The following is a 27,817-nucleotide window of genomic DNA, read 5'->3' as shown; positions in this document are numbered from 1 at the left end:
TAGGGCAAGCGGGGAGACCTGTGGATAATGTGTGACCTGTATAGGGTAAGCGGGGAGACCTGTGGATAATGTGTGACCTGTGTGGGGTAAGCGGGGAGACCTGTGGATAATGTGTGACCTGTGGATAATGTGGGACCTGTGTAGGGCAAGCGGGGAGACCTGTGGATAATGTGTGACCTGTGTCGGGTAAGCAGGGAGACCTGTGGATAATGTGACCTGTGTAGGGTAAGCGGGGAGACCTGTGGGTAATGTGTGACCTGTGTAGGGTAAGCGGGGAGACCTGTGGGTAATGTGTGACCTGTGTAGGGTAAGCGGGGAGACCTGTGGATTATGTGTGACCTGTGTAGGGTAAGCGGGGAGACCTGTGGATAATGTGTGACCTGTGTCGGGTAAGCGGGGAGACCTGTGGATAATGTGTGACCTGTGTAGGGTAAGCGGAGAGACCTGTGGATAATGTGTGACCTGTGTAGGGCAAGCGGGGAGACCTGTGGATAATGTGTGACCTGTGTAGGGTAAGCGGGGAGACCTGTGGGTAATGTGTGACCTGTGTAGGGCAAGCGGGGAGACCTGTGGATTATGTGTGACCTGTGTAGGGTAAGCGGGGAGACCTGTGGATAATGTGTGACCTGTGTCGGGTAAGCGGGGAGACCTGTGGATAATGTGTGACCTGTGTAGGGTAAGCGGGGAGACCTGTGGATAATGTGTGACCTGTGTGAGGTAAGCGGGGAGACCTGTGGATAATGTGTGTCCTGTGTGGGGCAAGCGGGGAGACCTGTGGATAATGTGTGACCTGTGTAGGGTAAGCGGGGAGACCTGTGGATAATGTGTGACCTGGGTAGGGTAAAGAGACTCTCTCTCTCTCTCTCTCTCTCTCTCTCTCTCTCTCTCTCTCTCTCTCTCTCTCTCTCTCTCTGGCAGAGATCACCGCTTCCTCCTGCCCAACATTAATGCAAAAGCCTTTATCTATTCGCACAATAATTGGATAATTGGGAAATAATTTGTGTCAATGTGAAAGTCAGATGATATGTCTATAATTTCCGTGGTGGGTAATGAGTGCAGGCGGCAATTATCGTCCACAGACACAAGACACGGGAGGGACAGTCCCTCGGCGGCGCCCCAGGGCCCAGCAGACCCCCTGTGGCGCCCCAGGACCCAGCAGATCCTCTGCAGCGCCTACCAGGACTCAGCAGACCCCTTGTGGTGCTCCAGGACCCAGCAGTCCCCCTACGGCGCCCCAGGACCCAGCAGACCCCCTGTGACACCTACCAGGACCCAGCAGACCCTCTGTGGCACCTACCAGGACCCAGCAGACCCCCTGTGGCACCCCAGGACCCAGCAGACCCCCTGTAACACCTACCAGGACCCAGCAGACCCCCTGTTGGCACCTACCAGGACCCAGCCAGCCCCTCTGCGGCACCCCAAGCCCCAGTCTGGCGACCCCACGTCCCTCCCTGCAGCACCCCCACTTACACCCGTGCACAAGGTCATCAGGCACGATGGGGGAGGGCGACACCACCGCTGCTGCTGCTGCCTGCCGGACGCCATCCCTTCCCCCAGCTAATGCCTTCGTCTTCGTTCCTACAGCACTTGTGGCAAGAACCGCGAATTCACCTCTCTTTAGGCGCCCACTCCTAACCGTCCTGTGGGCGGCGCAGCAAAATAGGATACCCAGCGTGCACAAATGGTCCTGGGAGGCGGCCCTCAGTGACCCGGGCACAAATATATTCTTCTGTTTCCGCTGCGAGTGACCCATTTTCTCTCTCTGCTGCGAGTTACCCATTTTCTCTCTCTCTTTGCTGCGAGTTACCCATTTTCTCTCTCTGCTGCGAGTTGACCATTTTCTCTCTCTGCTGCGAGTTGACCATTTTCTCTGCTGCGAGTTGACCATTTTCTCTCTCTGCTGCGAGTTGACCATCTTCTCTCTCTGCTGCCATGTAATCCCCCACTTCTTCTGTTGCCACAGACCCTCTCTACCTATCCAACCTTTCTCACCTCACTTCTGCCAACAAACAACCTGTCTTTTCTGCTTCTGCTTGAAGTCATTTCTGTTCCTTTAAATCTGATCTTTTCTTTTATTTTCGGGCTATCGCTTTTGTAAACAATTTGCTTTCTGGGGATACGTGCGTTTTCTATACGTTTTAAAGGGAGTGGGGGACAAATCTATATCAGTTTTCGGTGTGACATTCAAGTCTTGAGGCATCTCTTGTGTTGGCACATCTCAGCGCGCTGTTATCGGCAAGACAAGACTCGTCCTCGTTTTTTGAGATAGATTCTCGAGTCTCTCCCGATAACGAGAGATTAAAAAAAAAGTTGAGTGACCTCTTAAACGATCGCTCATCAAAATATTGTGTGTGTGTGTGTGTGTGTGTGTGTGTGTGTGTGTATGTGTGTGTGTATGTGTGTATGTATGTATGTATGTATGTATGTATGTATGTATGTGTGTGTGTGTGTGTGTGTGTGTGTGTGTACACACTCCCGAGGCGCACTAACGGAAAACGAGTGTTCATTGCGCACAGGAACAGAAAACGGGGTTGGGAGGTAATTTAGAAAAAATACATGGTGTTTTGTAGTGACAGAGAACATCAGACATCGGGGGTTTAACGCGCAAGGACGCACAAAAACAAGGCTGAAAGGCAGCAACGGAAACAAATGGAGTTTGATGACAACACAGTGCTATAGAACACGAGTGGTTTTGCCAACAAATATATAAACTTAGTCCAGTATCTAACATTATTGATAAGCGCTACATTTAACTCTACACAACCATCACCTACATTCCAGTGAGCTGTCTTCTATCGCTTTAACGAAAGGGGAAAATAGACAGAAATAAAATCTAAATCCTATAACCAATGATCAGAAAAAAATTTTATGAGACTTGTTTTAAACAACTTCAAAACTAAAAACTACTGAAGTCTACGGAGGTCTTGTACCCGCACAGCCCGGGGTGGGCCCAGGCCGCTGGGTTCGGTCAGTGGTCGACCAAGATGTTGGAAGCCGTAGCCCCGAAGGCCCACACATAAGACTCCACAGCCAAGTTGGACACATCCACTCCCAATCCCTCTGTTGAAACGCCATCTGGCGGGATGCCTCCAGCTGTGCTGAACGTATAACAGAGGCCATCTTCATGTTACAGTCAGGGTTTAGCTGCTTTTTCCCTCCATTCTTGGTTGTATCAGGAACAGGGTGTATCAGGCCATGAAGCTCTTTCCTTTCCTTAACCTCGTTTTCTGCCTTCATTTCAGCTGAAAGTCTTCGGAAAAAACTCGAAGAGTCAAACGTGCTCTTACGGGAAGGAACTGTTCTGAACTGACTTCTTCCACGACTAAAGTGAATCTTTCTGGTTCTTAGCCAAAGGCATTTCCAACAACTACTGTCATTCGACCTTTCCTCTCTTTCCCGACCTGCTTAACCTCTGCCTCGCTCTCCAACCACAAAGCCGCTCCTCCGTTTGGCATCCATCTTCCTCGAACTCTATGGGTAACTTCTTGGATCAGATCCCCCCCCCCCCATTTGCTCTAAATCCACCTATCCGAGCCTTCGCTCCTCCCTACAACATCCTGCACTAAGTCTTCCAAGCTTTCGCCCAAGGCCACATACATAAGTGGGCCGCATAGGATACCTCCTGATGTCTCCAGGGTGTGTGCCTCCGGGATAGCGTAAATCAAAGCGTAAATAATGATACACCTTCCTCGTCTCCGGTGTAGATAAAGATCTTTGCACGGTTTATAAATACGGCATTTTCGCCCAACCTGGAAGGTAATGGTAACACACAGCAGCGTTTCTATTTGGGATAGGATCAGCGTCTTCAGGAGCGTCACCAGAGGTGTTACTTCTCTATTCTTGATGGTCCGTTAAAAAATATATATCTATCCAGCCACCGACGGAAGCAACTGTTGCTGTGTTGTCGTCGCCGAAGTAAGGATCATCAAGACATAATTCCTCAGTGGTGATTGTCACTGTTCTACTGACGCATGTCGCTTCTGTTTAATATTCTGCAGTGCTTATTGTTATTTCTGTCCTCCCAGCAAGACTGTAGTTGAAATTCGTCGCCGTTAAGTGGCATCGTTTCTGTATGCCGCTCATTTCATGCTCTGGTCATGAAGTCACCATAACCATTCTACAGTTTCACCTGAGAAAGAAGGTATGAAACTGCAGTTGTCATATATACCTCGGTATCAAGGGGCGAGGATGAAAAAAAAAAAAACAGTGTGGATGCAAGCACAGTTCCTTGGAGGGAGCCGAGCTTTTGACCTTGGAGGCATTTTAAAATTAGCCTGATTACAACATCGCGTTGTGATCTGTTGGCTGAGATGTTGTGCATCCATCTCCCCACTTTTCCTCTGAGCTGTGACGCTATTGGTCATGTTTATCAAAGGCTTTCACAAAGTCTGTGTGTGTGTGTGTGTGTGTGTGTGTGTGTGTGTGTGTGTGTGTGTGTGTGTGTGTGTGTGTGTGTGTAATCTCAGCAATATCACCGAGGCGATCAAGCAATACAGAGAGAGACATGATCTTCCTACTCTAAGACCATGATACCCTTGTGTATCGATACTTTCTGATGCCAAGAATCCAGTAAACCTACATCTTAAGACCATCTCGAACATTTGATGGACAGTTTGAAAGTTTCTGTAATGATAACACAGTCCAGACCTTCCCTCCAGAGGGTCTTTAGGGCCCGCGCTCTTACGCAGTTACGTAGTTCTTCAGGAAGACACAAAGGCTTCCAGCAGGGGTCTTGGTGGCTTCGGAGCAGAATACATGGGACATGGGCTCGACTACCTTCACGAAGTCCTTGGAGTGTGCTGATGACGTCTGCCACGCGTAACCTGACGAGGACTGCTGGTAATGAGTCGTCTGTGTCTTTCATTGGGGTGATATATTCATATATTCTCATTGCAAAATGATTCACATTGCTTTTCCCCGTATGTCTCCGGGTATGTGCCCTTCTTCTCCTCTTAGTGGAGCAATGGTACCTGTGGCCCTCGATACGAGTTGTGCTCAAGTACGTTATTTTCGTTTTATATCCGTCTTCTTTGTCCTGGGTCTACTATAGTGTTTTGAGTTCACTCGCGATGCCTTCCAACCTATTTGACGGGTTCCCTCCCCTGGGCTCGGTCGGCTGTGGGTTTTCCAGTTGTGCAACATGCTGCCCCCTCTTATGGCCGTTCCGTCCTCCTCGTTCCAGACCGCACCTCTTCCACTTTTCCCCTCACTGGTATATATGTGTGTGTGTTGCGTGTATGGCTTAAACCCACTCCTCCGGTGTTCCGTCACTCACACTGGCTCCTCACTGTGTTGCAAGCGCCCCATTGTTTACCTCCGTCCATTTTTTCCCCCCACCCCCCAACTATCAACACTGAATTTTCTAAACAAAAAAAAAGTCACCTCTACTCGTTTCTCCTGTGGTTGTGCAGAGGATCCATTCCCGTCTAGAGTGTGACCAGGTTCTGATCTGAGTGCTGGATATCTGAAATGGTCAGTGTGCCATATCAAGTCCACATTACTTCGACCACGGCTTCTTGTCAGCTGTCCGCACGTTCCCCTAGCTCCGCCCAAGGCCCCAGGACACGCGCGGCACGCGCTCTACTACTACCCGGACGCTTCCCATAGTTTGTGTGTGGAGGCCAGCCGCACACACGAGGATGGGTCGTTATGAGGCCTGCCTCCTCTTGCCTCCTCCCACCATCATTCCACACTCAACAGCCCCGGTCTACGACCAACCAAGGTGGCCACGTCTTCTTGGATGGTATGTCGGCTACAGTGGAAAATACAGGTAAGGCTAGGTACTTACTGTGTCACAAGGTGTGTGTGTGTTACGTTGCAAACTCTGGGTCACGTCACCAGCTGCAAGGTCACGTCACCAGCTGCAGGGGGTCACGTCACCATCTGCAGGGGGTTATGTCACCCGCTGCAAGGAAGGTCACGTCACCAAACCGCAGGGGGTCACGTTACCAGCTGCAGGGCGTCACGTCACCAGCTGCAGAGGTCACATCCCCAACAGTAAGGTCACGTCACCAGCTGCAGGAGGGGTCACGTCACCAGCTGCAGGAGGGGTCACGTCACCAGCTGCAGGAGGGGTCACGTCACCAGCTGAACCACACCACCACGTACCTGCAACAAGAAACGTCAACACGTCACTACCAGACGTCTCTCATCATTGTCAAGCTACACCAGGAGACGTGATCACGACACGAGGGGCTGTCAGGCGGCAGCTGACGACACACTTGGTGACGCTGCTGACACTATGTGACGCTGTTGACACTTATGTGACGCTGCTCACACTTATGTGACGCTGCTCACACTATGTGACGCTGCTCACACTATTTGACGCTGCTGACACATAAGTGACGTTACTGGCACTATGTGACGCTGCTGACACTTATGTGAAGCTGCTGACACTCAAGTGACGGCGCTCACACTATGTGACGCTGCTGACACTTAAGTGACGTTACTGGCACTGTGACGCTGCTGACACTTCTGTGAGGCTGCTGACACTCAGTGACGCTGCTGACACTCAGTGACGTTACTGACACTTAACCACACTCTCCTCCACCCTAACCTTTCACACGATGAGACACGACGTCATTCAGCCACAAACACGTCAGTACGCACGTCTAGACTACGAACCAAGACGGTGCTGGGGTGGGGGTGGGGGGGGGGTAAGGATGATCACTGGTGAAGGGGGGTGGGAGTCCTACCAGGGTCGCTAGGATGGTATAGGATGCGCATCATCCTGCGGGGCCTGAGGAACACACTTCCTGTAGGAGAAGCATGGGAGGATGTGTGGTGTATGATACAGAATACATGGGAAGGAATTCTTCCTCGCGCGCGTGTGTGTGTGTGTGTGTGTGTGTGTGTATGTGTGTGTGTTACAGTTCCTATATAAGAATGTATCTGTTACAGTCCCTATTACATGGGTATTTCTGGTCACTGTATCTCTCATCAAACGTTACGTAATCATTGTGGGTGACACAAACGTATCATTTCCTTATCCTGAACGTTTATAATAGGTCTGAGAGCGACCCGTTTTCTTTTAAAGACGATTTCCGTTTAGATTTCGTCAGTTTTTCTTTCATACCGCTTAAATAAGTCTCTAGAGTGATGGAATAATAAGCCCGGGTTGGGATCAGGCTCTCGGACTGGGTCGTCTGGTCGACCAGGCTGTCGGATTGGGTCGTCGGGTCGACCAGGCTGTCGGACTGGGTCGTCGGGTCGACCAGGCTGTCGGACTGGGTCGTCGGGTCGACCAGGCTGTCGGACTGGGTCGTCAGGTCGACCGGGCTGTCGGACTGGGTCGTCGGGTCGACCAGGCTCTCGGATTGGGTCGTCGGGTCGACCAGGCTCTCGGATTGGGTCGTCGGGTCGACCAGGCTCTCGGATTGGGTAGTCGGGTCGACCAGGCTGTTGGAGGCTGCAGCAGCCCCCAGGCCCACACAGCCACCCCACCACATAGCCTGGCTGGGTCTAGTACACTGTGTAGGTACTTGTCTAGTGCACTCTTGTCTACCGTGCCTGCCCCAAGCTGTTTCTGGCGGTAGATGGCAAGGTGTTGGAGAGTCTTGGGCCCCCGGGTATTTAAGGTGTCCTCCTCCTTTGTGTGTGTGTGTGTGTGTGTGTGTGTGTGTGTGTGTGCATATCGCACCTTTGGGATTCGGAGGCGGTGTTTTACAAGTGCTTCCACGCTTGTCGTGCCGGTAGTAAGCACTTCCCGCACGTAGGTCAAAGACGCCTGACCTCATTCAACCTGAGTCAACTCGTTAAAGCGATCGTCGACGACGTCTCAAGGGGGTTCTGCGCGCAGCCACTGGCGCAATGGTAGAAGGCGCACCAGTGGCCTTCTACTGGCCGGCCAGACATCCTGTGTTATGAAGGGCGGGAGGCTGGCGAGGCTCTCCTTGACGTACGCTCCCTCAGGCGGCGGGGTGGGCTCGGGAGAGGGCGCCAGGCCTCTCCTTTTCTCTCTCTCCCCCCGTTCACAACCCTAGCACTTGGCGGCATCATATACAATTTTTTTTTCCCTACTCTGTAAGATTTATGTGAGGCGTAGCACTAATTAACATGTCTGCTCCCTAATTTACTAAGGGGGAGGGGGGAGGGGTGGGAGAGAGAGGAGATAACGTTTAAAACGTGTAACTTACGCTTGTTGATTGCCATCATTGTAGGGGGGGGGGGGGGAAATGGTTAGCTCGTGGTGGATGGTAGGTCACCAAAGACTGGTGTTTAGGGAGGGAGGGGGGAGGGGGAGGAGGGCTCTGGGTGTATGTCATGCGCGTATGTTATTATCGTTACCGCTGCTGCTGCTGGCGAGATACACATGCCCGCTGCTGTGGTTATCATCTCTCGTGAGATGTGGTCTTATTAATACTGCGACGTGCGTGATGCTCTTGCTAGTGTGTGTGTGTGTGTGTGTGTGTGTGTGTGTGTGTGTGTGTGTGTGTGTGTGTGTGTGTGTGTGTCCTTGGGACGCCTGTGGCGGAGGGGCCAGACGGTATGGGAGGCGTCGGCAGTCTACGGTACCCTTACCCGTCGCAGCTGAGGGAGGCCTTGGACGTCGCCGGTCTCTGCCGGCTCGTTTTCGCTGTCGCAACCCTCGGGGCTCCAGGCCGTCGCAACCTCCAGGGGGTTGCCAATCGGCTGTCGCAGCTTACGAGGGTCCTAGGGCTGTCGCACCTCCCGGGGCCCCCTGGTCGTCGCAGCCTCAGGGGCCCCCCCTGAACATCGCGTTGCTCCCCTCCCTCTCTTCACTATGGCAGCCGCCTGCTCGTTGCGGGTCCCCTTCCTCCCCCAAGCTCCACGGAGGAGCCGGCCACACCACCCAGTCTGATTCCAAGATCTCCCGGCCAGGTGAAGTTACGTGTCGGGTGGGGTAGGTATCTCCCCAGATGTATGTTACATTAAATTAGTTTATCTTTCAAAAGAAAAGAAAAAAAAAACGCCCTAGAGATAAGAAGAAGGAAGTAGCCATCTCCCGTGCGCCGCCAAGGTCGGTCCTTATCACCTCCCCACTTATCTATCTCCCGGAGTGGTGTTGCCAGCGATAGTTCTTACGGCGATAGCGAGAGCGATAGCACCGTACTGCCGACGGTTCCTCCTTACTGAACGTCATGGGAGGACAAACCTACATTTCAAGGCCTTGTGCAAAGATCGCGTTGTGTTGGATCCATCAAGTCCGCGCCTCGTTTCTTACATGAGAAGTCCACACGTTTTTCCTCTTCGACACATCTGCACACGTCCTCCTCCCCTCCCCACACCAACACGGCCGTGTCTGATCCCCTCTACACTGCATCACAAACACCTTCGAAAGGACCCAGTGGTCTGTGGCTGTTCTAAATGCCTTCGTTAAGCTAAGGGAATGTGGCGCTGTGTAACGACAATGGATTAAGTTCAAAGATGGATATAAACCATATATATATATATATATATATATATATATATATATATATATATATATATATATATATATATATATATATATATACATATATATATATATATATATATATATATATATATATATATATATATATATATATATATATACATACTGGCCCATAATACGTGATAGTTTCATACGAAGAGACATACAACCTTCGTAAGGCTTGGGTGTGGGGGACGTCAGAGCAGTACAACACACGGCCAGTGAGACAACTTGCAGACGGTCATGCCACTTGACAAGCACACGACTGCATGAGAGGTCCAACTGACTGCATGGGGAATTTTCGCATTTTTATGATGTAAAACGAAAAAAAAAAAAGAAAAATAACCCAACCCATAGGACACCCCTTACGAACCTGTGTGACGCCGATGGAGGATCCTACCCTATATAACTGGCGAAACGAGAGAGAGAGAGAGAGAGAGAGAGAGAGAGAGAGAGAGAGAGAGAGAGAGAGAGAGAGAGAGAGAGAGAGAGAGAGAGAGAGGAGGCTGAATACTGTAACATGATACAGTATACCATACAGTATTATACAGTATACAATACAGTACGATGCAGGTAAACAGACCTCCCGTCCGGAACACACAGGGTCCGAGAATAATCCCGACTAAGAATGGACCAAAAACAACGATGAACTCCACTGGAAAGGTCGCTATCTATAGTCCGGGAAACACATCCCAAATCCGAACACTGCTTTAGTCCGAAGGAATCCGGTCTAGAGATCTACCTGTGGTAAGAAAAAAAAAAAAACCCTCTGAGATTGGAAAGTCCACATGTGCAGACTTTCCACCCTATAATGCAGACATAGGTTTGAAAGCTAGGCCAAAAGTACATCAAAAAGCCCTCTTTGGATTTGAAATAAGTAACTATGGAAACACCTGGTGTGGAGGGGAAGACATCTCGGGCGTCAGGAGCAAAATGGCAACTGCGTCAGCGTCTGCAGGTATGAGCAGCGTTCCGTCAGCGCATCGAGCAGCGTCAGGCCTTATTTTCACCCGCTGGTTAGTGCCCCCCCCCCCCCCAACACACACACACACACACACACACACACACACCTACTGGAGTCAAGTGCTCTCTGATTCCTCACGAATGACCAGGTTCGAACCAGAATTGCTTCAGAGTCAAGTCCTTCCTAATCTATCTCGGATCATCTGATCCCAAGAGATTACGTCTCGTCGTCCCCCAGCTCGTCAGGTTTGCTGCGCGAGACGCAGTGGACATCGTCTTCGGCCTCTGGAGACGCCTCGCTCATCGTCTTTCTCCTCGCTGAAGCCTCCATCACTCTGCCTCGAAGCCCCAGCCACTGCTTTTCGACACCTTGTTCTTTTTTCTCTCTCTCTTTTTGCTTGAGGGTCGTGCAAACAGAGTGCTCTAGTGCCTAGGAGGGTGGTGGCTGACCATGACCGCTATTGATCTAACCGAGGAAGTATGAAGTATAGACGGGATTAAAAAAAAATAATGAAAAAGGTGGAGTGGCATATATATAATTACGGTTTACGATACCTATAACCTTATTATTCTATTTGGCTTACGAGAAATGATCTCTTGAATGGATCGAAGACAAAATGTAACTTTTTTATTCTTACGCTTTTCATCTACATCTCAGAGTCACCAAAGGTTAATGGAAAAGATATGCGTTTCTTGAGCACGAGAGTATGTTCCTTGAGCACTAAGGTAAGATCCTTGAGCACGACAGTACGCTCCTTGAGCACTAAGGTAAGATCCTTGAGCACGACAGTACGCTCCTTGAGCACTAAGGTAAGATCCTTGAGCACGACAGTACGCTCCTTGAGCACTAAGGTAAGATCCTTGAGCACGACAGTACGCTCCTTGAGCACTAAGGTAAGATCCTTGAGCACGACAGTACGCTCCTTGAGCACTAAGGTAAGATCCTTGAGCACGACAGTACGCTCCTTGAGCACTAAGGTAAGATCCTTGAGCACGACAGTACGCTCCTTGAGCACTAAGGTAAGATCCTTGAGCACGCTGGTGGGATCCTTGAATACAACGGTACTAACCTGGGCTACATAGCATGATCACACCACAGGGCAGGCCTGTCCTACACTAGGGTCCTGCCATCGTGTCTAGGGAGTCGTCCCGTCGTGCCCAAGGGTCGCATCTTCGCACCACAGGGGGGTTTCTTTCTCCCTCTCCTCCTGACACCGTCCAGCCCACGACAATCAGGGACAAAAATCCCGACTGGAGCATCCATCCTTTGTCCCTACATTTAACAGCGAGTTGGAAACCATCTACCATGAATAGGCCTGCGAAGAGAGAGAAAGAAAAAAAAAAAAGGAGGAGGAGGGAGAGGGAGGAGACTTAGAAACACCGATGAATAGACGAGACCTACTGACGATGACGCAAACATTTCGCATCAGCGCCAGATAATGCAAGGCCAAGATGCAGACGGTACTCACACGGTGCTGGGCCAGCACAATGAGGGATGGTAATGTTCACTGCGAACACTGGGCGATGAGCTGAATGTGACTGGCGACACAGGCTGTCAGCCCGGGATCAATTTATGCACAACTTGTTGAAGTGTGTGTGTGTGTGTGTGTGTGTGTGTGTGTGTGTGTGTGTGTGTGTAGATACGTGTGGTATAATGACAGTAGTACCAGGAGAAACAACAGCATCACTGATACGATTCTGGTCAGAAAGAATATGACATGAGTGGCTTGGATGTGGGCTTATCACGTGACAGTAATGTGCAGTAGGCTGGCCTTTTTACCTTTGAGGTTTAGATGGTCGATTACAAGAAATGTTAGGCTGGCCCTTTACCTTAAAGAGGTTTAAATGGTCCAGTACCAGAAATGTTAGGCTGGCCTTTTACCTTAAAGAGGTTTAAATGGTCCAGTACCAGAAATGCTAAGCTGGCCTTTTACCTTCAGGTTTGGGCTGGCCGTCTACTTTAAAGAGGTTTAGATGGTCCAGCACTGGAAATGCTAAGTGAAAAGGCAAACTGTGATATCCGTGTCAGCAATGAGGATGGGAGACTGCAGAGGTGCCAGGAGCGTTCCCAGAGGAAAGGAAATGTTCAGGTCCAGGAGCCAGGTACCGCCTGGTCCACACCAGCGGGTTGTGACTCGTCCTTCGGGATGTTGCAGATTTCTATAATCTCCCAGGCATTTTGTGAGCAATGACAACACTGTCAAGTTGTCAAGGGCTCTTGTCAAGTCGAGGCCAGGAATTCTGTTTGTCCTTCAGGTCGCGCTGATCACAACACCTGGAAAGGCATTATTATCTTCCAGCCCTGACTCAATGCTGGCATGGGTTACGTACGTCATTAGATTCCAGAAAGCGAGTGCACTTATTTCCTACGACTTTGTAGTAATCTGAAAGATGGGTCATACCAAGGATAATCAAGTGGTCGATCTTTCTTCTGGACTGTTTTCCTTCTTCGTTTTATGGAACGGGACGATGCAAGTCCAGTTTCAACTTTTCATGGAATTATCGTAAAGAGTCCAGGCTCCCTTTCCAGAGAGTATCTAACGCCCATGCTACTAGTGTCTAATGGGGTTCTTACACATGGGATTCAAGGCCCCAGCTAATGGTGTCTTGCATTTGGTATTCAATGGCCCAACTAGTGGTACCTTGTACTTGGTATTCAACGCCCCTTCTAATGGTGCCGTCCGTCCATTTGGTATTCAATGCCTCTGCTTAATGGGGTCTGTTTACTGATGGTGTCTTGCACTTGGTCTTCTGTCTCTGTCCAGCGGGGTTCTGAGGACCTCCACACTGGACGGCCAGTATGGCCACTAATGCTTCCAGCGGACGATGAATGGGCTGATCAGTTCCAGGGGTGCCTGACGTCATCACCGTTTTCTCTGATTCAATCAACCTGACGTCCTCAAAGGCTTTGTCCTGGTCTACCTGCCTCACACATCATCTCCAGTGGTGATATGTGACGACGTCCCGCACAACTGTCGCGCCGAAAGGAGAGGACTTTCGAATGCTGATTGGGAGATAAACCTTTCCAGGATTTCCAGAATGTATGCGTAACTCTTCCATCTACTACGCCCTAGACTCCTGAAAAGGTGAGTCTCGGGGACTTATCTATATAGTCGTACTCATGAGTCATATAACGAAATCAGTCCGGGCTGTGAGGGGGATTCGCACAATTTCTATAGATGAAGCACTATAAGACAACGGAAGCATCAGACTCGCCGCTCTGACACAATGAGCACGAGAGTCAGCAGAGCGCGTACGGGGCTGTGTTCTCTGGAGCCTCGCCTTGGCCATGGCACCGGAGGCTGAAGACGGTGTTGCGTAAAGTCTGACTTTGCTTTTTTTACGTATATGTTTAATGATGTTTACAGGTGCTTTTGTGTCTGCCCTCTAATATATCAACATTTGAATCTACCTTTGGATTCCCCATTATTATTATTATCGTCATAGCGTCAGGAACAGACGTAGAGATGGCCCCATTCGCTCGCTCTGGTTTTCGGTGGATCTATACGCGACATGTAGAGAGAGGATGTGAGCGAAATGTGGCCATTTCTTCGTCTGTTCCTGGCGCTACCCCGCGAACGCAGGAAATGACGAGCATGTATGAGGATAAAAAAAAATATCAACCCTACAATCTCCCTATACAGGGGCTCCTACATCATCAAGGCTGCCCTTCCCACGTTGGAGCAAGGTAAGGTGGGCTCCTTTTTTTTTTGGAGCTCGGGGATCCTCAACGATTCCCAGCCGCTGACGGCCATACAGGAGCCTCTCAGACGGGGACATCGCGCTCGCACTGTAACCGCTGTACCCGCACTGTAACCGCTGTACCCGCACTGTAACTGCTGTACCCGCACTGTAACTGCTGTATCCACGCTGTACCCACGCTGTAACAGCTGTACCCGCACTGTAACCGCTGTACCCGCACTGTAACCGCTGTACCCGCACTGTAACTGCTGTACCCACGCTGTAACCGCTGTACCCGCACTGTAACCGCAGTACCCGCACTGTAACCGCTGTACCCGTCTTTAAAGTACTATTATTTTCTGTTTTTTTCTTTTTCTTTTTTTTTTTTTTGCTGTAATCTGTCACCATATGACTGAGTCATGCATGTCGCGGACACTTGATCACCCACTCAACCTACTGGTCTGTTGCTCAACAGTCTGTTAACACTCCAGTACCCCCCGTTGCTCACTGTTAGGATCATCCGATCAACCTACTGGTCTGTTCTTCAACAGTCTGTTCAGCGCACCGTGCACATTCCCTGTCCTCTGCAGTTACCGGAATGTATCTTCTGTTCTTATTTTTTTTTGGCATCATATCACAATGGTCGTGTAACCTTAAAAAGAATAGTAATATAATACCGACCTTTAACGATCTATCCGTGCAATAATCATCACAACAAACAGTACCCAGGGGAGAGAGAGAGAGAGAGAGAGAGAGAGAGAGAGAGAGAGAGAGAGAGAGAGAGAGAGAGAGAGAGAGGCAGGCAGATGCAAGTCTCTTTTTACGATGTTTGTTGATGTTGTTGTGTCGGTCGGGTCGGGGGTGGGGTCGGGGGTGGAGGAGGGGTTGTTCATGTCCACCACAAGTCAGACTTGGTGTCTCTGATCCTTGTAGGATAACGGGGTCTGTTGAGACGCCCTCTGTTTACTAAAGCCTAGATATATATATATATATATATATATATATATATATATATATATATATATATATATATATATATATATATATATATATATATATATTCTCCCATTTATATGTGGATATAAATATTTCACTGGTTGTGAAGCGTTACGAGGACGCCAGAAGATGAAACCCCGTCAGAAACCAGAGACCTGAAACCTAAGACCATTTGAAACTCAATTCAAACACCTGAAACCTCATGAGAGAACCACAAGAGACTGAAACCCCGTGACTTTATACGAGCCCTGGTGAGTGAAACCTCACCAAAACATAAATACCTAAAACGACCTGACAACACTAGAAACTGAAAACCTCATGTAAGCACGTAAAAAAAACCCTAGAAAACACACCAGAAACCTCCAGAGCGTCGGCGATGGTTTCTAGATCTGGTACAACCCGGAGCTGAGCTGTGTGGAGATAACCAGGCAGTGTTTACTGCCAAATTTTGTGGACTTGGTGAACATTCCTCCTCGAGAGTGAGGCTACTGAGACGAGGACTCTCCTGACGGAGTGGACCTCATCTCCTGACGTAGGGAGGGGAGAGGAGGTGAGGGAAAGGAGGCAGACATCCTGAAGGGAGAAGGCCTGATGGAGGGGAAGGAAGGCAGATATCCTAATGTGTGGAGGAGGGGAGGTCTCCCTCCTCACGTGGGTGGGGAGGGGAGATCTCCTGACGGAGGAGGAGGAGGAGGAGGAGGAGGAGGAGAGGGGGCCGGATCTACTGAGAGGGTGGTCAGGTCTCCTGACGGGGAGGTAAGGTCTTCCGAAGGCACGCCACAAAAGCATTCCTAAAGCATTCTCCAGGAGTTGAAGGCATCAATCACCGAGACAGTCCAATATCCCCTCTCCCTCCGTAAACAAACACAGACACGCACACAACACAAGGGCCAGTCAGCCAGGGAGCACCGCCACCTCAGTGTGTGTGTGTGTGTGTGTGTGTGTGTGTGTGTGTGTGTGTGTGTGTGTGCGGACAAAAACTGACCCACGGGTTCGAGAGGAATGAAAACCCAGCAGCCACCAGAAACATGAGGGACCATTACATGTCACTCACCGGGAGGGGGGGGGACATCACATGTCACTCATCACAGGGAAGACAACGGTACACGCCAGTCTGGGGACAACACACACACACACACACACACACACGCCAACTACTGTATTACTGTTACCATTCATCAGTGTAATGATCAGCCAAGTTCATAATGTATAAACCATACCATTGTCTGTGTCAACTCCTCCATGTACAGTGTATCATACAGCCTAGCTGTACCTCACTCATGTGCTTATCCAAAGCGTGGATACGTGCAGCCCCCACCACCTGGATCTTCACAGTTCTCTGATGACCAGTTAACTAGTTACCGTCATGACCTCCCAGTTCTGTAATGTCTGTACTACTTCCACTGTATACATCTGTACTACTTCCACGGTGCACATCTGCAATACTTCCACGGTGTACATCTGTACTACTTCCACGGTGCACATCTGTACTACTTCCACTGTGAACATCTGTACTACTTCCACTGTGAACATCTGTACTACTTCCACTGTGCACATCTGTATTACTTCCACTGTGTACATCTGTACTACTTCCACTGTGTACATCTGCAATACTTCCACGGTGTACATCTGTACTACTTCCACGGTACACATCTGTACTACTTCCATTGTGTACATCTGCAATACTTCCACTGTGTACATCTGTACTACTTCCACTGTGTACATTCACGAGTGGCTTCACTGAATTCAACAGACCGTTCTTTATACACACACCCCCAGTGTACACAGAGACGTTCACAAATCATCATGTGGGGGTTTGCCTTGAGCCAAAAAGAGGAAAAAGGGGCGAAAAATCACATCATTACAGAGAGAGAGAGAGAGAGAGAGAGAGAGAGAGAGAGAGAGAGAGAGAGAGAGAGAGAGAGTCTAAATCCACTCCTGTTACTAACACTTCGTCTCTAAGTGGAACAAGATACCTTATTGTATATATTCCTACAGTATGAGAGAGGATACGCCGTTTTCTGTGAGACAAGAGGATGCCTCGTTTTCCATTGGAGGTTACCACGTTTTCTTTGGGACGCGTCGTTTTCTATGAAATGGGACGCGTCGTTTTCTGTGAAATGGGTTATTTCGTTTTCCATGAGAGGGTACTTCAAATCCATGACACGGGATAGTTCACTGTCTGTGAGGGAGAGGATAACTCGTTTTCTAAAAGAAGATACTTCGATTTGAATGAGATGAAAACTCGTCTTCAGTAGGACGATACTTCGCTTTCTCTTTGAGCACACGTATCATTTTCTACGACAAGAAAACTCGTTTTCTGTGAGGAAGGATACTTCATTTTCTATGAGGAGAATATCACCTTTTCTAATTTTCGTTTTCTACAAGAGATGATGTTTCTTGGAGACGTTACTTCGTTTTCTCTGAGAGACGACATTCTATCAACTACGAGATAGGATGCCTCGTTTTCTATGGGATAGGATACGTCGTTTACCGTAAGGGGACACTTTGTCATCTACGGGAGGAGCCCGTTTTCTACAGACTTGCCCACTCGCTTCGGGGGGGCGGGTCCCTCTTTTTCCCTTCGACGGGAAACTGGTTCAACAATTACTCATACTTATTACTCATAGTTTCAGCCACGTATCCGATCAATTTCTGGCGACTATCAGTTCCGTGTGAGGTCGTTTACATATATGCCCACATTCCCTGAACATGAGCCCCCTTCCACATTCCCTCAACATGAGCCCCCTTCCACATTCCCTGAACATGAGCCCCCTTCCACATTCCCTGAACATGAGCCCCGTTCCACATTCCCTCAACATGAGCCCCCTTCCACATTCCCTGAACATGAGCCCCGTTCCACATTCCCTGAACATGAGCCCCGTTCCACATTCCCTCAACATGAGCCCCCTTCCACATTCCCTGAACATGAGCCCCCTTCCACATTCCCTCAATATGAGCCCCCTTCCACATTCCCTGAACATGAGCCCCGTTCCACATTCCCTGAACATGAGCCCCCTTCCACATTCCCTGAACATGAGCCCCCTTCCACATTCCCTCAATATGAGCCCCGTTCTGACCACGTAAAACGTCCTCTACCTTTAATATAAACGTAAGTGGCTCCCGCGAATCCGAATCTGGTCCTGTGTTCGGAACGTTCGAATCTGACTTCGAGCCGCTGATGCTGGCGGCGAATATGGTCACTTTTCCATGGCTGTCTCTCGTTGCTGGCAAGTCTTGTCGTAGCTCACCGCCTCTTGTGGCCCGTTTCCACACCAATTGTCGCATGATGAGGAATTTACTTCATTTTTTTTGTGGTGTCAAATAAAGAAAATGGTTCACCTTTTCAATACCGCAATACCTCCCGCTTCGCTATCAGAGCTTTGCCCTCTCGTGTGGTTCACCTATTTGTATAGTACGAGGGGGGAGCGGAGGTGTACACTCGTGGGGCGCCCCCATTGCTTGTACAGCCTCTACCATCATACAACCATCTTAAATCTATTCATGGTGTCTGCATTAACCATGGTCCCTTACCATTGTATCATGATCACCCGCCACACTTATATAAGTACTTTTGTCTACAACTTTTCTAAACAAGTTTCTTCCTTAATTTCACGTTACGTCCTCAAGTTCCTCTATCACTGTGTGTGTGTGTGTGTGTGCGTGTGTGTGTGTGTGTGATTCTCTACCACATATGTATGTACTACCACTTCCAGCACCACCATGGTTAACGACCTAGTGACATTCTGATCAAAAAATAAACACGACCCTACCTGGCCGAGAGAGCCCTCTCTCCTGGAAGTGTTATCCACACACATTCCACGTTTGAAATATGACAAAGAAAAATGATGTAATTTCTTTTTTTTTTTTTATGAATTCCGTCAGAGAGTGTGCAACACACTGGCTGTCTCAACAGCCTGGGGATGGGCAACAGTGTTTCTGTTAGAGAGAGAGAGAGAGAGAGAGAGAGAGAGAGAGAGAGAGAGAGAGAGAGAGAGAGAGAGAGAGAGAGAGAGAGAGAGACAACACCTGAACGACATTTCTGACCCCACCTTACATGGACGTAGCCACAGTCACTGCCTCTTCCAACACCAGCCCCCACCACACACATACACCAGCCCCCACCACACACATACACCAGCCCCCACCACACACATACACCAGCCCCCACCACACACATACACCAGCCCCCACCACACACATACACCAGCCCCCACCACACACATACACCAGCCCCCACCACACACATACACCAGCCCCCACTACACACATACACCAGCCCCCACCACACACATACACCAGCCCCCACCACACACATACACCAGCCCCCACCACACACATACACCAGCCCCCACCACACACACACACCAGCCCCCACCACACACATACACCAGCCCCCACCACACACATACACCAGCCCCCACCACACACATACACCAGCCCCCACCACACACATACACCAGCCCCAACCACACACATACACCAGCCCCCACTACACACATACACCAGCTCCCACCACACACATACACCAGCCCCCACCACACACATACACCAGCCCCCACCACACACATACACCAGCCCCCACCACACACATACACCAGCCCCCACTACACACATACACCAGCCCCCACCACACACATACACCAGCCCCCACCACACACACACACCAGCCCCCACCACACACATACACCAGCCCCCACCACACATACACCAGCCCCCACCACACACATACACCAGCCCCCACCACACATACACCAGCCCCCACCACACACATACACTAGCCCCGACCACTCTAACACCAGCCCCTACCACACACATACACCAGCCCCCACTACACTAACACCAGTCCCCACCACACATACATCAGGCCCCATCACACATACACCAAACCCTACCACACATACACCAGGCCCTACCATATATACACCAGCACCCCTTACATACACTAAGCCCCACCACACATACATCTAGCCCCTGCCACACACACACACACACACACAAGTCCCTACCACACATACGTCAGCCCCTACCACACACCTGTCCACCAACTATCCCCCACCGCACACACACACACACAGACACACACGTGCAGGAGCCGGCCGGAGAAGAGGGGGGCACGCCCCTGCACTAACAAAGGGTTACATCACTGGGGCTGCCCGAGGGGGGGAGGGGGGAGAGAGACGGCTGGCTGGCGGGCTAGCTGGCGGGGGAGGGGGAGGGGGCTGGGTGGGGGGAGACGCCATGAATGCTCATGTTGTGTGACCCGGGGCACGTACACCATCACGGGCAGCAAATAACGTTACCAGTAAAAATCATTGGCTTCTGCCTGAGTCATCAGCTGAGGGGGAGGGGGGGAGGTGAGGACCCCCCTCCCTCCTCCTCCCCCCCCCAACCGCATGGGGTGAGGGGAGGACCCCCCCTCCCCCGCAACCGTACGGGGTGAGGGGGGTGAAGGGGAGGACTCCCCCCCCCTCCCGCCAGTAATTGGCTCCTGGTCTACTGAGTCATCCTGAGCCAAAGCTGATGATGGTGACCTTTGGTCTCTCCTCCCCCCCCCTCCTTCCCCCCGGGGTCACCTTAGGCTTCACCTGGTGACGTCTGGTCCCCCGGGGTCACCTTAGGCTTCACCTGGTGACGTGTGGTCCCCCTGGGTCACCTTAGGCTTCACCTGGTGACGTCTGGTCCCCCTGGGTCACCTTAGGCTTCACCTGGTGACGTGTGGTCCCCCTGGGTCACCTTAGGCTTCACCTGGTGACGTGTGGTCTTCCTGGGTCACTTTGGGCTTCACCTGGTGACGTTTCACGGATTCGGTTCACAGTCTCGTCGTTCACCTGTGAGTGTTTCAGTTACAGTGTTCGAAGTCTCGTGGTTCACCTGGGGGTGTTTTATTCACTCTGTGTTCGATGTCTCGCGGTTCACCTGGGGGTGTTTCAGTCACTGTGTGTTCGAAGTCTCGTGGTTCATCAAGAGCAGTAATTGGTTCACGACCTAGTTCATTACATACTAGGCTCCCGTGAACTGTTTCAGTAACTGGGTGAATCTCGTGAACCATTTTGGGGCTTCGCTTGACAATGACGGATCATGACTCATGTGATTCACACAGTTCAGGCTGGAATGAGTCAAGAAATAACACCCCAACCCCTCAGGTATTAAGAAATTAAATTCTTTTTTTTCTATCGACTTAGAAAACAAAAGGTTGACGTAAAGTGTGAGAGGTAAACGTTTATCTTACAAGTTCATCTTCCCGTGTGAGTAATGGCGGAACGTGGCAACGAGGCAAATTAAGCTGTGAATTAAAAGCTTCCACGAAATGGGTCATAATACGTTTAGATCCCTCCCCCCTCGCCGTTTGCAGTATAATCTAAGTGTGTTATCACGAACACAAGGGATGGTATGTGACGGTATATAATACACACTCCCCCTAAGTACGACCCCAGTCACTCAGACGTGGAGGAGACACGATTCCTTGACCCTAATCTCTGCCAGACATACATCAGGGTCACATACATCCCTTTACTCTGACCCACACGTCGTACAATTCCCTGAATCTGACCCCAGACAGACAGACAGACAGACAGACGGGACACATACTCCCCTGTCTCTACACCCACATGAACAGACATTCACACAGGACACAGACTCCCCTGACCCCTGAGACAGATATACATATAGGACACATACATGCCCGAGTCGGACCCCAGGCAGACATAGAGGACACATACCCAGCCAGACAGACATAGAGGACACATACCCAGCCAGACAGACATAGAGGACACATACCCAGCCAGACAGGCGTAGAGGACACATACCCAGCCAGACAGACGTAGAGGACACATACCCAGCCAGACAGACGTAGAGGACACATACCCAGCCAGACAGACGTAGAGGACACATACCCAGCCAGACAGACATAGAGGACACATACCCAGCCAGACAGGCGTAGAGGACACATACCCAGCCAGACAGACGTAGAGGACACATACCCAGCCAGACAGGCGTAGAGGACACATACCCAGCCAGACAGACATAGAGGACACATACCCAGCCAGACAGGCGTAGAGGACACATACCCAGCCAGACAGACGTAGAGGACACATACCCAGCCAGACAGACATAGAGGACACATACCCAGCCAGACAGGCGTAGAGGACACATACCCAGCCAGACAGACGTAGAGGACACATACCCAGCCAGACAGGCGTAGAGGACACATACCCAGCCAGACAGACGTAGAGGACACATACCCAGCCAGACAGACGTAGAGGACACATACCCAGCCAGACAGACGTAGAGGACACATACCCAGCCAGACAGGCGTAGAGGACACATACCCAGCCAGACAGACGTAGAGGACACATACCCAGCCAGACAGACATAGAGGACACATACCCAGCCAGACAGACGTAGAGGACACATACCCAGCCAGACAGACGTAGAGGACACATACCCAGCCAGACAGACGTACAGGACACATACCCAGCCAGACAGACACAAGGGTATACATTAAAGTCAACGAACTTATCTCTACCTTGATAACGTAGCCACAGGCAAGCATCTTTGTCATGACAAATGGGAACTCTTAAGTAAGCAACTATTGCATATCTGGCGGACTTTAGGTGGGCGATAAGGGAGCCGTAACCTTCGGCCCGCATCTGTGACTTCAGGGGCTGACTAGTTCCCCTCCTAACCCCCCTGACCAGCGAGCGAGCGAGCCCGATCTGCGACTGTCCTCCTCCCCCCTGATGTTGCAAGTCTGGTCAACGAGACTGTTCGAGGCTGGCGGAGGTGTACCCATCAGTCGATATGCCATCGAGACAGACACAGGACAGTGCTCAGCTCTCCCCTGCTTTTTGGGAAGAAGGGGATCCTACGGGTTATAAAGAAATGGTGACACTTTCACAGCAAAATTAAAAGTCAATAAAAAAAACCCTCGTGATGTGCAGATTAACGCGGAGGTTTACCGTTTGGGAGGGTCTCTAAACCCCACAGCTGGGTGGACCAGACTTGCGCTGTTTCTACCCTCACCACCTGTTGAACACGATAGTACGACCCTTTGAACGCGACGGTACGACCCTTGACCACGAAGGTGCGACCCTTGAACACGATGGTGCGACCTTTGAACACGGCATTACGACCCTTGAGCACGACGGTGCGACCCTTGACCACGATGGTATGACCCTTGAACACGATGGTGCGACCCTTGAACACGACTTTACGACCCTTGAACACGACTTTACGACCCTTAAGCACGGCGTTACGACCCTTGAGCAAGACTTCTCGAACCCTGGGGCACGGGAGTGCAACCCTGAGATATGGAGGCCTGACCTGTGACCTTAAAATTTGAGGTTAACAACACATACAGTGATCACACACACACATACACACACACACACACACACACACAAACACACACACCACGAAGTAGTTCAGTGACGTATATAATCTTGTGGTTTGCGTACCCAGTTCGCCAGGTCTGGGTAACGGAAGCCCCGACCTGTTAGTGTCATACTGAAGAATATACACTGGCCTGACCGTCAAAGTGGTGGTGGGGGAGGCGTGTGTGTGTGTGTGTGTGTGTGTGTGTGTGTGTGTGTGTGTGTGTGTGTGTGTGTGTGTGTTGTGGGTCTTAAGTACGGTTGTGCGAGGGGAGGTCGGCCTGGGTAACGAGACCTCGTCGAAAAAAGAAGATATAACAAGAGGTTGTGGCTCCTCAGCAGGTCAGGTTATGGACACCTGAGGACAAGCAAGCCGCTTCCACCCGCCGAAGAACTTTAAGGGCGCGGGGCGCCGCCCCCGTGGTGCGTGGGGAGGAGGAGGAGGAGGAGGAGGAGGAGGAGGAGGAGGAGGAGGAGGAGGACAGTACGGGGAAGGAAGGAGGGAAGGTCCTGGGAATACCGAGACAGGGAAGCAGAGGATCGCGCCCAGCGAGTCCTCGAAGGAGAGAGAGAGAGAGAGAGAGAGAGAGAGAGAGAGAGAGAGAGAGAGAGAGAGAGAGAGAGAGAGAGAGACGAGCCGCCGCTCAAGAAAAGGATAAGAAAATGAAAACGACGCATCCCAGTCGGAAATGAGAAATGTAAAAGACGATGAAGAAGATATAGAAGAAGAAGAAGAAGAAGAAGAAGAAGAAGAAGAAGAAGAAGAAGAAGAAGAAGAAGAAGCAGAAGGAAGAAGAAGAAGGAGGAGGAGGAGGTGGTGGAGCGAAAGAAAGAAGAGAGAGGAAGAAAGAAGAAGAAGAGGGAGGAGGGAATAACTGCTACATACCAGAATCATGAGGATGAGGTAACGATGAGGAGGAGGCTTCCCCTCGATTGAGGTCAGACCTTCCTCCGCCTCATTCACACCCACAGATAATGAAGCGTGACGAACCAACACACACCGTGGCACGCCTCCCGCGCCACGCCGGACCACTGGTCACGACCACAGAGCCGCGCACACCATCCCCCCCCCGGCTCTAATCCTCACCGTTCGCATCCCCTCACCTCCCAGTGTCCACGAACTCCCCTAAACACACACACACACACACACACACGCCACGAAGTAGTTCAGTGACGTGTATAATCTTGTGGTTTACGTACCCAGCTCGCCAGGTCTGGGTAACGGAAGCCCCGATACGTTAAAGGCTTTCGCTCAGGAATACCTGGGGTGGTGTGGTCTTTCGTGGGTAAGGTCTTTGTGGGGTGGTGTGGTCTCTGGGGGTAAGGTCTTTGGGGATGGTGTGGTCTTTGAGAGGTAAGGTCTTTGGGGGTGGTGTGGTCTTTGGGGGGTGGTGTGGTCTTTGGGGGTAAGGTCTTTGGGGGATGGTGTGGTCTTTGGGGGGCGGTGTGGTCTTTGGCGGGTGGGTGAGGTTGGAAGGGTCTTCTTCTTCCTCTTCTTCTATCCCCGGAGCCCTGACTGGGGACCTGACCTAAGGCTTCCAACAGCTTGTTCCGATACCAACGACCCAATTCAACAGCCTTGGGTGTGTGTGTGTGTGGGGGGGGGGGGGTGAAGACCACCCCCCAACAACGAAGACTTCACCTGGTATCGACCAGGTTAGTGGGTGGGATACCTGGTGGTCGTCTGTCACTAGTACTTTATGTCACAAGTACAGGGCCAGGTTGATGACGTAATAACCACGGTACTTTACGTCACAAGAAGAGGGCCAGGTTGATGACGTAATAACCACGGTACTTTACGTCACAAGTAAAGGGCCCAGGTTCATGACGTAATAACTACGATGCAAGGGACAAGGCACTGTCGGTCATTTCACTGTAAAATGTCCACGAGTCACACCTTATCTGCCTCTAAGCGGTTACGTAAAATCCTCCTCCACGTACTTCTCCATAAATCGTCTGTTTGCTCTCCTAGATATACATCCACACCGAACTCTCCATGTATTTGGACGTTTCTGCCACCACAGACAACCTATAAATGACCCTGTGTCATTCTCTCGTATTCCCTTGTATCAAATAAGACTTAATTCTCATACTGTGGTCGAGAGAGCAGAAGAGGGTGTTTTGAAATGGTTTGGGCACATGGAGAGAATGAGTGAGGAGAGATTGACCAAGAGGATATATGTGTCGGAGGTGGAGGGAACGAGGAGAAGAGGGAGACCAAATTGGAGGTGGAAAGATGGAGTGAAAAAGATTTTGTGTGATCGGGGCCTGAACATGCAGGAGGGTGAAAGGAGGGCAAGAAATAGAGTGAATTGGAGTCATGTGGTATACAGGGGTTGACGTGCTGTCAGTGGATTGAAGCAAGGCATGTGAAGCGTCTGGGGTAAACCATGGAAAGCTGTGTAGGTATGTATATTTGCGTGTCTGGACGTGTGTATGTACATGTGTATGGGGGGGGGGGGTTGGGCCATTTCTTTCGTCTGTTTCCTTGCGCTACCTCGCAAACGCGGGAGACAGCGACAAAGTATAAAAAAAAAAAAAAAAAAAAAAAAATATATATATATATATATATATATATATATATATATATATATATATATATATATATATATATATATATATATATTCCAAAATCCTCGTACCGCCCAGTGAAGGCTGGGGTTAATGACACGCGGATTTCATTATATATACAACTCATTAATGTTCTTGTCAACAGTGGGAGACGGGCAAGGAGGAGGGGGAGCCAGTGTGGCGTTCACGGAATCGCCCTCCATCGCTGTAACTCAGGAGGGACGAACCCTCTCTCTCTCTCTCTCTCTCTCTCTCTCTCTCTCTCTCTCTCTCTCTCTCTCTCTCTCTCTCTCTCTCTCCACACACCATCACTAGGCTAGGCTAGGCTGGCTACAGGCTTTGTTGAGTCTAGCGGCCGTATTGGGAATGTATCGTGTCAGCACAACGTCAGCATTATGCAGTGCGCATCACGTAAGGATGAGGTAAGTATCATGAAAGTCTAAAGTAAGCATTAGGCATGTATAGGGTAAGCACTGGGTAAGCCTAAGATGAGGGTAAGCATAAGGTAAGCCTAAGATAAGCATTAGGTAAGTATAGGGTAAGTATAAAGTATGCATTAGGAAAGAATTAAGTAAGCATAAGGTAAGCATAAGACAAGCATAAGGTAAGCATTAGATAAGCATAAGACAAGCATGAGGTAAGAATAGGACAAGCATAAGGTAAGCATAGGAAAAGCATAAGGTAAGCATTAGGCAAGTATGAAATACTGACAGCCATCGATATACACAATAAACAACCCTAAGCCTGGCTTAGTTGTTACTTCCCCTTCAAAAATAACACACACACACACACACACACACACACACACACACACACACACACACACACACACACAGACTCAGCCGGAGTATACATAGCTAAGGCACAAAATCCATGATTAACAAGTCCGTCAGAGACCAGAGTGATCCTGCTGCACCATGCACTCCACAACCATCCTCGGGGCCTCCCCTCTACCTTGTCTGTCCTCATGATTCACCTCTCCCTCTTCCTACCACCGAGTCTGAAGATGAAGAAGAAGAATGGAGAGAAAGACACTGGAAAAAATAAAGAAGGAGAAGAAGAAGAAGGAGGAGAAGAGGAAGAAGAAGAAGAAGAAGAAGAAGTAGAAGAAGAAGAAGAAGAAGAAGAAGAAGAAGAAGAAGAAGAAGAAGAAGAGGAGGAGGAGGAGGAGGAGGAACAATGTGTGCAGCTCAGCGGAAAGATAAAAAGAAAAAATACATGACATTCTACAAATCACGTTGGCAACACTGCTGATTCAATCATTCCATCAATCAAATAATTCCATTTCATATCAAAATCCACTCATCCCCCCCCCTCCACACCACTGAATTATTCCATTAATCAAATAATTCCATTTCATATCAAAATCCACTCATACCCCCCCCCTCCCTCCTCCACACCACTGAATCATTCCATCAATCAAATAATTCCATTTCATATCAAAATCCACCTCCCTCCCCACCCCACCACTGAATTACTCCATCAATGACATCAAACCATTTCACATCAAACACCCCCACCCACCATCCACTCGGCCTCACTTTTCAGCCTCTCCCTGCGGCAGGGCGGGAGGTGGTGCCTGGGCACTAGCGCCTCTACACTGCTGGCTGGCTGGCTGGCTGGAGTGGTTTACGCAACGACCGTCTGAGGCTGAACAATACCAGCTGGGTGCGCGACCATCGCAACTCCCATGTATTGTGGTCTCCATGTGTCGAAATGTGCCTCCAGCGACTCCCAGTGTAGGGAAGGCAATCATATACAAATATATATGAATACATATATATAAATACATATAAACATATATAAAGATCACTAT

The 27,817-nt window shown here is 50.1% G+C and overlaps 1 protein-coding gene across 2 annotated transcripts in view; it reads right to left on the bottom strand.

Moving 5' to 3' along the window:
* LOC139749763 (dorsal-ventral patterning protein Sog-like) overlaps window positions 1-27,817 on the bottom strand; it is a 486,011-nt gene that overhangs the window by 361,454 nt on the left and 96,740 nt on the right. The window lies entirely within an intron of this gene.

The sequence above is a fragment of the Panulirus ornatus genome, chromosome 8 (assembly GCF_036320965.1).
Source record: "Panulirus ornatus isolate Po-2019 chromosome 8, ASM3632096v1, whole genome shotgun sequence".
In the NCBI taxonomy this organism is placed as follows: domain Eukaryota; kingdom Metazoa; phylum Arthropoda; class Malacostraca; order Decapoda; family Palinuridae; genus Panulirus; species Panulirus ornatus.
The sequence above is the reverse complement of the archived record's forward strand: the minus strand, read 5'-3'. Positions and strand labels throughout refer to the sequence as shown.